General features: G+C 35.2%; 1 protein-coding gene across 4 annotated transcripts in view; it reads right to left on the bottom strand.

Annotated features, from left to right (window-relative positions):
• The window catches only part of DMD (dystrophin), a gene marked incomplete at both ends in the record, with an annotated part of 1,339,794 nt that overhangs the window by 867,294 nt on the left and 460,458 nt on the right, over window positions 1-12,042 (bottom strand). The gene's annotated exons all lie outside the window — the stretch shown is intronic.

Raw genomic sequence — 12,042 nt, 5'->3', positions numbered from 1 at the left:
CCAACATTTCAAATCAATAACAATTTGTAAAAATGTAAGGCATGCGGCAGCTCTTTGAAGGAGTGAGTTTGTTTTTGGCATTGACATTTACCTCCTACACTCAGCCTAGTGAATCAAGATGTAAAAAGACTTATACAAGAAATTTATCGTTAATTCCATAAGTGTTTTAAAAAGAACACTAGCAGAAAGCCAAAAGTTATGAGTTTTACTGTCCCAGATCAATCCTTCCTTATCTAAAAAAAAAAGGAAAAAGAAATCAATTGATAAATTCTGGAAGTCTCAATAATGCTATAGAGTGTCATCTTATTCTCCCTTCCTAGAATGCAGAATACATGAGGGATGGCACTTTATGTTAAAAGCTTCACATACATTTGGAAATCAAGAAAAGACATCCTATCAATATTTTTGGTTTGGCTTTATGACCTTTCTCCATACATTTTTTTGATACATTACGGGAGAGAGATGAAGGTTTAGTTCTACTTAGAATTGTCTGGAAAACAGACATGTTGCACCCAACATCCCCACCCCCATAAGATTTGTTGTCTCAGTGGCCACAGTATACAGAATATGCTTATTTAAAAAAAACAAATACAACAAAAACATGACTTTTTCAAATCAAGTCACACTTCAGGCCTCCATCTCCACAGGCTTCACTTCTGTGATAGAATTCAGTCCACAAAGGGTTTTGCTATCATCATCTTCGTGTCTTCTTATTAATATTTTAACACCATTTTGTTATACTCTGTGTCCGTTAGTAACTTATGTTTACAAGAACATCCATGCCTTTACAGAGGCAGGAGTACACACTGCAAGAACAGACATTAGTGCCAGCTGTGATTTTTCCATTTGTTGTTCATTATTTTCCTTTTCAAAATGTTCTGGAAATCAAATAGACAAATACCTTATCATTTATCTACGCAAATCTCTCACACAATAAATAAAGCAAGGACCTTGCAAACAATATACATGCCAAAAGTTGTTTACCCATTCTATCTGACAAATAAAAAGTACATATGCAGCTGTCAGAATCCACCAGCAAATAGGGAAATATTTAATCATTTAATCACAACAAATGGCACAACCATTGTTGCAAAGTTTGGAATGTCAATTTGTCTCTCAAAATTCTTTTTTGCAGGCTCTTGAATTATCAGAGCACGAATGACTTCTGTTATCCTGTCCTATGCCTTTGCCTTCATATTTACTTCTTTTTGAGTCCCAGTCTAATATATTGTCTTTACAGTTGACATCCCTGAGGGACAGGTTGCCATCCAGAGGGACCTGGACAAGCTCAAGGAATAGGCCCATGTGAACCTCATGAGGTTCATCAAGGCCAAGTACAGGGTCCTGCACATGGGTCGGGGCAACCCCAGGTATCAATACAGGCTGCGGGGGGATGAAGGGATTGAGAGCAGCCCTATGGGAAGGACTTGGGGATACTGGTGGATGAAAAGCTGGACATGAGCCAACAACGTGCGCTCATAGCCCAGAAGGCTGACCGTATCCTGGGCTGCATCAAAAGCATCGTGGCCAGCAGGTCAAGGGAGGGGCTTCTGCCCCTCTACTCCGCTCTGGTGAAACCCCACCTGGAGTCCTGCATCCAGTGTTAACACGTTGATCATTTAAGAATGTGAAAGACTTTGGAGAGCTCTGAAAACCATCCCAGATCTTTAACAAGATACAGTTATACAGAAGTATTGGAAAAGTTTCCAGCATGAATTTTCCAGGTATTGAGAGGAGTATTCTACTGTAGAAAACTTTATGCTGGCAAATTAATATTTTTCAAAACAAAGCAGTGACTTTCTGGTACTCAAACTGAAGCATGTCACATGAAGCATATTGTTCACAGAACTAGTTTTGATATATTTTGCGATACATAGGCTTACTTATTAAGATGCGTGGTTTCTTTAAGCATCTTCTATAGTGAGAGAAACAAAACTCCTTTGAAGGCTACAGAACAAGGCTCTGACTCTACATGCTCCCCCTGAAAAAATATTCACACAACTCTGACCATTTAGAGAGATTAGTCTCTCCAGGGGAGGTCTCCACTCAAACTGAGAAAGTAAAAAGAAATAAAACAAAATACTTCTAATAAACAGGCTGAAAATCCTAAGAGGTTTTTTCTACTTCTCTACTAAGAAGACACCTTAAGAGCTAGAATTTGACCATGAATTTTAATGTGTAATAACATCCTGTTCATCTAGAGGCACAGCTACTTGTTAACAAGTCCCAAAAGAGCAAGGAGAATATGGTTTCACCACCAATCCACTCCTGTTTAAGTTGCTGCTGCCTTTAAAGGGTTATTACAGTTTTCATTCAGGACACAATTTGCTGGGTAAAGTTGCACTACAGCTTGATTTTTATTAGCAAATATTCTTCATTTTCTGATGAACATATCTACAAGTTTGACTGTTGAGGATGGGTGACTACAATAAACCGGAAATGTTTTGAAACCAATACTTTTCTGTAGGATGCAGTGCCAAAAAGGTAAGCAAATAAAAAAATAAGTCAAACTCTTCAAAAAGTGATCCAACAGCCAATTTTTATAAGTTCACAAGTGCTTTGTTCTTGCATCCCTATGTTCTGCCAATGAGCAAGTCCCTGCCAACATTCACAGTTCTGATGGACAGAAGTATTTTCAAGAGATGAGTGAAAGTGAGGATGATACAAAACAACTAAATAAGCTGCATATCAAAAAGTACCGTACAGGTCTACCAACAAGAACAAAATCCAGCATTTTGTTACACAGTGCTACATTATGTATATACAGCCACATATATAGAGTGCAAATTACAAGCATTCATATAAATGTTGCTTTCAATATGCAAATACTTGTCTACTTATAATATAGCCATTCCTATTTATTAATATTTTGCTTTCTCAAAGCTTTGAGCAAATAACAGCTCTGACACAATTTGTGCTGATTCCACTCTTTGTATCTTTGATACTCTTTATATCAAACTGGTAGCAAAGTAACTTTGAAAGAAGAAAGCCTAAATGCCTGCCGCATTGCCAGAAAGATTATATTACTGTACATAAATAGCTGATGTGGTTTCTCTACATTGAGAGACAAATCGTGAAACATACTTTACCTTATACAGTGCTGAGAAGCAAGATAAGACTTGAGCCCTAAAAATACCAGAAATCCTTTGTCCTCAAGAGAATTAGGTAGGATTTTCAGATAATCACAAAGGAGAAATAATAGAAAATGGTAACTTTCAAATCCTGTACATCACAGCTGTCTTCCATGATGACAGTAATAATAAAAAAAAAAATCACAATATTATTACTTGCTGCTCTCCCACACAAGATTTTTAAAAAACATACTAAAAAAAATTGCCCTCCCATAACATTGAAGGAGATTCTCCAAGTTGATTTGAATTTTCAGAGATTATGCATTTTTTCCCCCAATAAATGGAAGTTGTTATTTTTTCTTCTATCAAAGATATTTTTAATTTTAAGGCTTAATAATGATACTAACACATCGTTAACATTCATTAGAATTTCTGAAAGCAGTTCTACTGTTATCTCTTTTGGAGACCTATTTAGAAAGGGCTTAAAAGATGCATGGCAGATAAGATAACTGCAGAAGCTCTCAGATTGTTGAGATAAGACAGAATCTAACTGATACGTAAAAGATTAGTTTCTATGTAAACTAATACAAACTCACTACATGAGGGATTTCAATGTTTGTACAGCAACTCCCACTGTGGCACTAACCTCAACTGCAGTATCTAAGATGAGGGCAAAGTAGAAGTATCTAAAAATGTACAAAGACAATTTACGTATTATTTTTATTTATTTATCTTTCCTTTGGGACTCAAGAACAAGGGTGAACTTTTTAAAACACGTTCAAATGCCTGTGATAATCTTTCTGACAAGGCTTACTAAAACACTTCAAATGAGTTTCCATAAAACCTAAGTCACATACTTTGATCATGTTTTGATTTACATGAACCTAAATCTGCAATTGAAACTGTATGAGAGCGTACGAGACTGTACTAGTAAAAACATAACTGCTTGGTTTCAAATAGCAAGGAAAACAAGTAAGATTTTATTCCTAGATGGATACATTAATGTCGGCCCAGCATGGGTAAAGAGATCTTCAAAACATTACCCCCAAAACTAAGAAAAGAAAGAAGAAAAAGGGGAGGGGGGTATCTTACAAATTGTAAAGGGGTTTACCAATTGTAAACTTGGTAATTCATACTCCAAATGCGTATTTTCAGTCACTTACTGACAAGTCTATTTGCAGACATTAGCTACGACAGAATCATGAGGCCTATCTTAGATTTGCTGTCACTGGTAACTCTTTAATTTCCTGATTGTGAAAGCATGAAAATAAATATATTTTGTTCTTATTTGAACGCCAAGAAACAAGCAAGGTTATATGCCAAAGAATATAAGCTGGCACCTCATCCCAAAAGGATATTGTTCAGCAATCTATGTTTAGATTAAGACTGTGCTAAGGGTAAAGACAATAAGCAGGAGCAAAAGAAGTGGTAATGGTTTACTCTACTGACACTCACTGCTGCCAGCAAGACCTTGAAGCAATAAAAACTGTGCAGTCTCTCAAAGGTCAGCTAGTAGTTGCAGTGTCTGCTCTGCAAGTATCAAACTTTTTTTGCTTGTTTTTTAAACATGTAATTTTTTTCTGCCCTGTTTTTGTACTCTGTTAGTAGATTTCATGTTAAATTCAAAATGAAAGCAATCTTTGCAAATGACCTCAAGGGATAGTGGTTGACTTGCAGAGAGAAAAAAATTGATGGAATACTGCATAACTGTAAATATTGAAATCTGGGAATTTAAGCTGACAATTCTTTAACAAAGTTAAAGAGCAGAAAACTGCTGTCCTTTTTCTAAAATGAACTCCTTAGTGCACTTTCCAACAGAAAGGAAGACATTTAATTAAACAGCAATCTATGTGTCTACAGCCTCTTGGGGAGAAGACAGTGAAAATATAAATAGGAAGGCTGTATCATGCAATTCAGTGTATTCCATTCCCCACTGGTACCAAGGGTGAATTCAAGCCCTCTTAGTAGAGAGGTGAATAACTAATTTAGCCTGCAATCTTACACAAGTTTAAAAAAAAAAAAAAATAGCAAAACTGAACGGCTCCACTTCTTGCCAGAGATATACACAAGCAATCAAAATATTATTTGGAACTGGACTGAGCAAAAGTCAAAATTTTTGGAAGACTGTTCAGTGTTTTGCATGAATGAGCACCGTGAGAGCATTCTATTGCTTTGCAGAATAAAATTTATATTTTACAAAATAAACTGTTAGCAAATGCCACAAAATACATACAGATAATTGAAGTGAGAGTGGAAACCAGGAGGACAGGCCAGTGGTGACCTATGCACAGATAGTGGCACTGTTCTTTTTTTTTTTTCCTTTATGTAGATTTGAATACCCATTCGCCTAAAACTGGTATGAAACTCCTAGAGAAAAATGCCATTAATTTTTCAACAGACTTTTACTTAAGAAAGTAAATGTTTTAAACCTTATGGTTAAGACTTACAGAATACCTTGAAAATGCTGACCACAGCCATCCTTTGTAGGCTGTGTTGAATGAGGTCATAACAGCAGCATGAAGAAAATCTCTTCAGAAGATTAACACATTTGTGTTTGCCTTTTAGAATTATGAAGACAGGTCAGGATTTGTGGTATTAAAGTGTTGTGGAATTCAAGTGTATCTGGTATTAAAAATTTCAGTGGCAGAGAATACCTTAAATGTGTCTGAATGTTCTGATTTTCTGCATGAGTGTGAAGGAGTCTTGGACTGATATATGGAAGCACTGTCCTGGTTGAGTGAACTTGACACTATCTCTGATTTTGAAGTCTGCAAAATCAGACTTAACACCCACGCTGAACAGGAAAGATGAGCCTTATTTTTCTTCAGTTTCCTTACAATATTAAACATTTATTCAATAATACCACAACTTTTGCACCTTAAGCTATATCAAGCATACGCATCTTCTTAGCAGAAAAGATAGAGATATAAAGAAATTAAATCAAAATGGCAAAGGAATAAAAAGCTGGTTTAAAAAAGTGGAGATGCATCTGTTAACATTTTTATCATACGTGTTGTGTACTAATATTTTTGTCAAAGAGTAGGAATGAATAAGAGTGAAATTTGCTGAAATAAGTAAAGGCAATATTTAATTTTCTCACAACACTGATAGACATTGCTGAATGTTGCAGTTCAGTCATTCAAAACTCTCAAATGCAAATACAGTTAGGGGCAAGGGGGGCAGGGGGAGAAAAGAAAACTAAATGTACCCTACCACCTAAGTCATACTGAAGAGTCCTGAAAATAAAGAAAGATCAAGAGAATTATGCTGACTGATCTCTAGAGTCAGGAACAGTGTTCAAAACCGGTACATTAGCAGGCACCCAAACAGTAATTTTGCTATGAATATTTGAGAGTGGGACAATATTTGTGAAAGCAAATGGGCAAATGTTTCAAAATATTGTACATTTTCCATATTACTTTTATTAATATTTAGCCTAGAAAAGTTTTTACTTATACATTTCTCTCCCGTCAATCCCTGTTAAAGGTACATTTTCATTCAGTGTGCAACAATACTCAAAAACTGAAAAAGTATACCTACTATAAAATTTCATAAAACAGTCTGTAGGTATTATCTGAAAACTAGACAATATTGATCCCAGCTGAGTCCGGATTATCAGTTACTGCAGTATGAAGAAGATTTTGCCTACTGGGGTTGGCCGTACACACACACAAAGTAAAAAATTGATGTAGAAATACTGTCTTAAAAAGTTTAGCTCCAACCATGACATGTTTACCTGCTGCAAAGTTACATGCACAATATATGCTTTGCTGATTCTGTGGTTGCAAGAATTATGAAATATAATGGAAGAACTTGAAAAGCTAAATCAGTTTTAGCAAGTTCCAAAAGCCAGCATAATCAGTGTGCAAAAACACAACATCAATGCCAACTAATTAAAATGGCAAATGAAGTGGGCAACTCAAAATATATGAATTAACATTCAGCCTTGTTAATTATATCTATTATAAATTTTGATCAGACTGATTAAGAGAATTTATTTAGTATCTGAATTGTTTTGTAGTCAATAATTCTGAAAGGCGATAATAAAAAAAATAAATTAGAGACTGAACTCCAATAACTAAAGATTTTATAAGTTTGCATAGAAATAAATGAATTACTTCTATTTCATTGCAAAATCTATAATAAAGATAATATGATAAGATAAATAGAAAAGCACAATAGAAATCTAAACAAACAACTCTAAAGAGACAATGAAGACAGCATTATGCATACTGGATGGGTGATACCACACTTGATAAAAGAAGATAATAGTTCTTCAAGTGCAGTCAAAAGCCACTGGAAAGCATAGTATTATTCTGAGGTATTAGGTGTGAGACAGAATTAGAAGCATTTCATCTTTTACTATTAAGTTTTCCCAAAATCAAACAATATGTTACAATTGGGATTAAATTGTGAAATTGAGATCACAGTCTCAAAGTCATAACGGCATTCAGAATCAGAACTGTTTAAACCTACTCTTATATTTTGGGATGAAATTGTAATGGCATATATTACATTCCTTGTTTTATGAGCATATGAATAAAATAAAAGATTTTCTACTTCTGCCTGAGTCTGAGAAGATTGTTTTCCAGCCCTGATTATTTATTTAGTAAAAGGCAGGATTTTGTTCTATAAACCCTATATTCCTCATACAGAAACAAAGACGAGGAGATGCAAAGGGAAATATGAATGTTGTCAGGATAGAAGACTTTCCACTGTCTCTAACAAAGAGAAGCAGCCCAGAACCTTCACTGGTGTCTGCAGAAGTACAGGGATTCTGCTTCTACAGTATATACCTTCCTTTTATTCCCATCTGAAATGGGATATTTCTGACATCAAGGCAAGGTAGTTATCACTTAAGGTTAATCTCTTCCAAAACTGACACAACAAAATGGTGCATGTTGCCATATGTAGCTCGTACTCGTCCCTTCTAGAACCTCATGGACAACTGGGTTTCTGTGAAGTCTGAGAACAGTAAAATGGGAAAAAATCCAACAACAAAATGCCAAGGATAGACTTATGTGGATGTAAACTACAACTAAGCTGTTCTTGGCTTTGTTTTGATTTATAACAAAAAGTAGCATAAAGTTTAAGGAATGTCGCTTAATCTCTGTGCAGAAAAATTCCTAACTTTAGACAAAGTTCAGGTGTAAAATTGCTGATAGATATCTCAAAAAATATAAAATTTATTGTGTGCAATAGTACCTTTAATGAAAATTCTTGGTTTTCACCAATTTAGGCCAGAGTATTGTTTACAGATACAATGCATGCTTTTAATATTTAATAGACCATACTTCCAGAGGGTATGCAGGATTTATTAATTAAAACTGAAAAAATTTCAGAGAATATTTCAATATCATTACAAGAGACTAGGGAACTTCAATAACTCTTAAGGTTTGGTTACATATAGAATGACTAACATGAAAAAATTCACTGTCAGGAATTAATCTGTACAAATTGATTGTTTTAAATTCAAAGAGAAGGTTTCTTGCTGACTCCTCTGTCTATATTTCTTGGGTTTTCTCATTGCATACGTTGTTCCCGCATATAAATGAAGACCTAGCTAATACTGGCTTCTATATGCATGACACACACACTATATCAAAATGACAAATCAAGGTCCTTAAAAGTTAACTGTAGCAACGCAAAAAGGTTACCTCCACTTTAAAAGTATAATTTTTAAAAATACAAATACATCTTGAAAAAATTTGAAACCCAAGTGATCGATTTTATATATAAGCATAATTACTCCTCCTTTAAAATGTTAAAAAAATAGGTTAGAAGAATTTCTTGTAAACGCAGCAGGTGAAGGATTTCTAACTTCTGAGGGATTATTTCACTAAGAATGCAGCAAATAGCTTAATGCACTGACCTTTTTCTTTAGGCAGATCATGATGAAAACCAGTGTAAAATAAGTCATGCCAATAATTTTTAAAAATGCAAGGTTTGATCAAATGGTTATTCACTGTATGCATTCTGTCCGCAAGTTATTTAAACATAACTGTTTTGTAATTTAAGAAGAAAAAACTTAAATGTATTTATCTGAAGGAAGAGAGCTGTTCATGCTGGATGGTCAGATTATCTCAACCCCATACTCTAAGGCATTTAATACTTTCTCAGCTGGAAAAATCTGCTCATGTTTTGCATAAAAGTAAGCTTCTATTTGCATTTCTGGTGTGTTGTCATCAAGATAGTCTGAAAAAATACATTTTACAAATGTAAATTTTATCACTAGCAGATCTTGAATTAGGGCCATGCTGAGTCTATTAGACCACATACTGGGATGCCATTCTGCTTGGGGCACAGTAAGCTACCCTCCCTTCACTTCGTGATCAAGTTGTTAAATACATTCAGGAGAGACAATAGTGAATATAACTCCTAGCAATAGTTTCTCTGACTCTGACACAGGAATCTGTTTTGAGGTAGTAAACTGTTCTGAGGGGAACTGTTACACATTTCATTCTAATTTCTTCTCTTGCTGTCCACTGTATTATTTTCTTAGTGAAAAGGTGTAGTTAGTATATTTCTGCCTTTGTGTTCCATACAGTGTTTTCTACAGGATATCTTACCATGTGCCTTATGTCTTTAAGGTATTTCAAAAAAAAAAAAAAAAAAGAGAAAAAATATTGTGTCAAACAATCTCTGGCAAACTAGTTAGCAAACAGAACATCTGTCATCTGGAGAAGGTGGAGAGGAAGGAGAAAATAGAGATATAATTGCTTCAACAGAATCTGTAAAGGTTCAGAATGGAGAGTCTTCCTTGACTGTATGCCAATGAACCATATGCGAAGTGTCAAGAGCATTTCAGGATGTGAATGAATACTGGAGTGACAACATGAATAAATATGAGAACTTGTTTTGATAACAAAACCTAAAATAAATGCAATTTTGTATGTGGCTAGTGTTGGAGAATTAGTGAAATAAGGGCAAAGCAAGATTAAACAATACATACTTTAAAGACCGAAAAATCAAGGTTTTAGTGGCCCCTATTTAAATAGGCAGCAAAAGAGAAGTGAAAATACTACAGCTCAGTGGAACCAAGCTGGGTTTGAGGACATCATATCTACAACACCTACTTCAAAAGTTCCCTGGAAGCTGCCAAAAACCGCAGCCAGATATGACTGGGATGCCAAATGGTATATTACATATGTGTCAAATAAACTTTAAAAAATATATATGAAATTTCAAATGTGCAATGCAATATATTGCATTTATTTCATATATGAAAGAGTTTTAATAGCTATGATTTTCTTAAGACAATTAGGGTCTAGTTGCTCTTATCTGGTCAGCAGAATAGGAGCATTGTAATGCTTTACAGGTGCCTGGATAAAGGAAATCCTTCTTAGTGATTGTATCAGTTTCTTGACTAGAGAGTTCAAAGCGTCCCTGGATGATGGGAAAGCTAAATTCTGAAGGAAGGGCCTGCATGGGATTCCTGAAATCAGTTCTGCAGTACTAGCTTGTTTATTAAAATTGTTTCTGACTTCACTGTTTTCCCATGTTTTTCTCAATTCAGAAGTATTAATTTTCTCCATGGTCTTCTCTCCCAGAAACAAACAAGTAACATGATTTCAGCATTCAGACAGCTAATTCCAGCAATGATTTATGACAACAGCAGCGTAGGAGCAACTGAGAAAGAATCACAACATTTTTGTGGATGGTTTATTAAGTAACACTAATAGATTACCTACAAATGTTGCAGAAACCATGGCAGAGACCATCTGAACAGCCTTGTTCTGTTAGCTTTCAGCTGTTTCCATCCTTAAGCTGAGAAGACATGAATATGGCCAAAAAGAAGCTCCCTGAAAGTTCTGGTTCCTCCTCCCTTCTCCAATATAAAAAAACAACAAAAACCCTAAACTAATCTGTCATAATCACTTCAAGGAATAACAGAAGCACACAAATAAGTGGAGAAAAATGATAAATGACCACTCAAGACTGAGTAACAGCACTTCAAGGGCTACAAAGTACACAGCACAGAACCTACACTTCTCAGTTCAGCTGTCTACAAACTCTTCCTGACCTATTTTTTTAAGTTTAATCCTATACCTACTTGTCACTCCATTCCACAATGACTTAATCATGCTTTTTTTGAAGCTCTGGCTGTTTGTACAACTGGGAAGAAGTGGGGTTTGAGAGCTGAAAGCACATATTCTGTGGGATAAGATGGTAAGAAGAAATATACTTTGACTGCAATATAGTACAGTTAACATCACTGTAAATAAAGCCCATATTTCTGTCATAATTTATTCATTTTTTAACACTGAAATCTCAATTTAACTTTGCCTCCCCCAAAAGACCACCAAATGTTTTTCGTGCTTTAAATACACAATCCTCTAGTCCACCACAATACATTTAGGAGCTAAATAAGCACTGTAGTAGTTCGTGAACATAATGAGTGGCTGAACGGCAGACTTTAAAGTCAGGTTGTTGAGTCTGTCTGAACTCAACAATGAAAGGCTAAGAAATAGTAATTTGCTCTTTTCAAGAGTACACTTAGAGTCTTCAAAGATCAAAGCTGATAAAACCAGTCCATAGATACTTTAACTAAGGAAAGGAGAAGAAAGTTGTGTGATTTGATCAGAGAATTACTTTAAGTCAGAAAGGTGATGTAGTCAAGGAGCAATGCAAATTTTGATCCAAAGTGTTGTTTCCAGAACTGATACAAATTTTGGGATTCACTGAATGTCACCACCCTTCAGATTACATGGGAAAGACAGTCCAAGCAAAGCACAGCTTCTTTTAAGGCCCAAGTGGTGCATGTTCAGCTATGTCCACTGAATGCATTCATGCATAGCACATGAGATCAGATGTATGCAGAACTGAAGATTATAAGTTTTGCATGTTGTGATACTCAAAGAATTACACTTGTCAAACTTTGTAGAATAGTTGCAACTATGGCAAATATATATAGTATTCTGTACAACAGCATCTCCTGAAAACACCTCATACTTCTGAGCATTCATTGAAG

This window comes from Phaethon aethereus, assembly GCF_964289735.1.
Source record: "Phaethon aethereus genome assembly, chromosome: 1".
In the NCBI taxonomy this organism is placed as follows: Eukaryota; Metazoa; Chordata; class Aves; order Phaethontiformes; family Phaethontidae; genus Phaethon; species Phaethon aethereus.
Note: the sequence above shows the minus strand (reverse complement) of the source record. Positions and strands in the feature narration are given on the sequence as shown.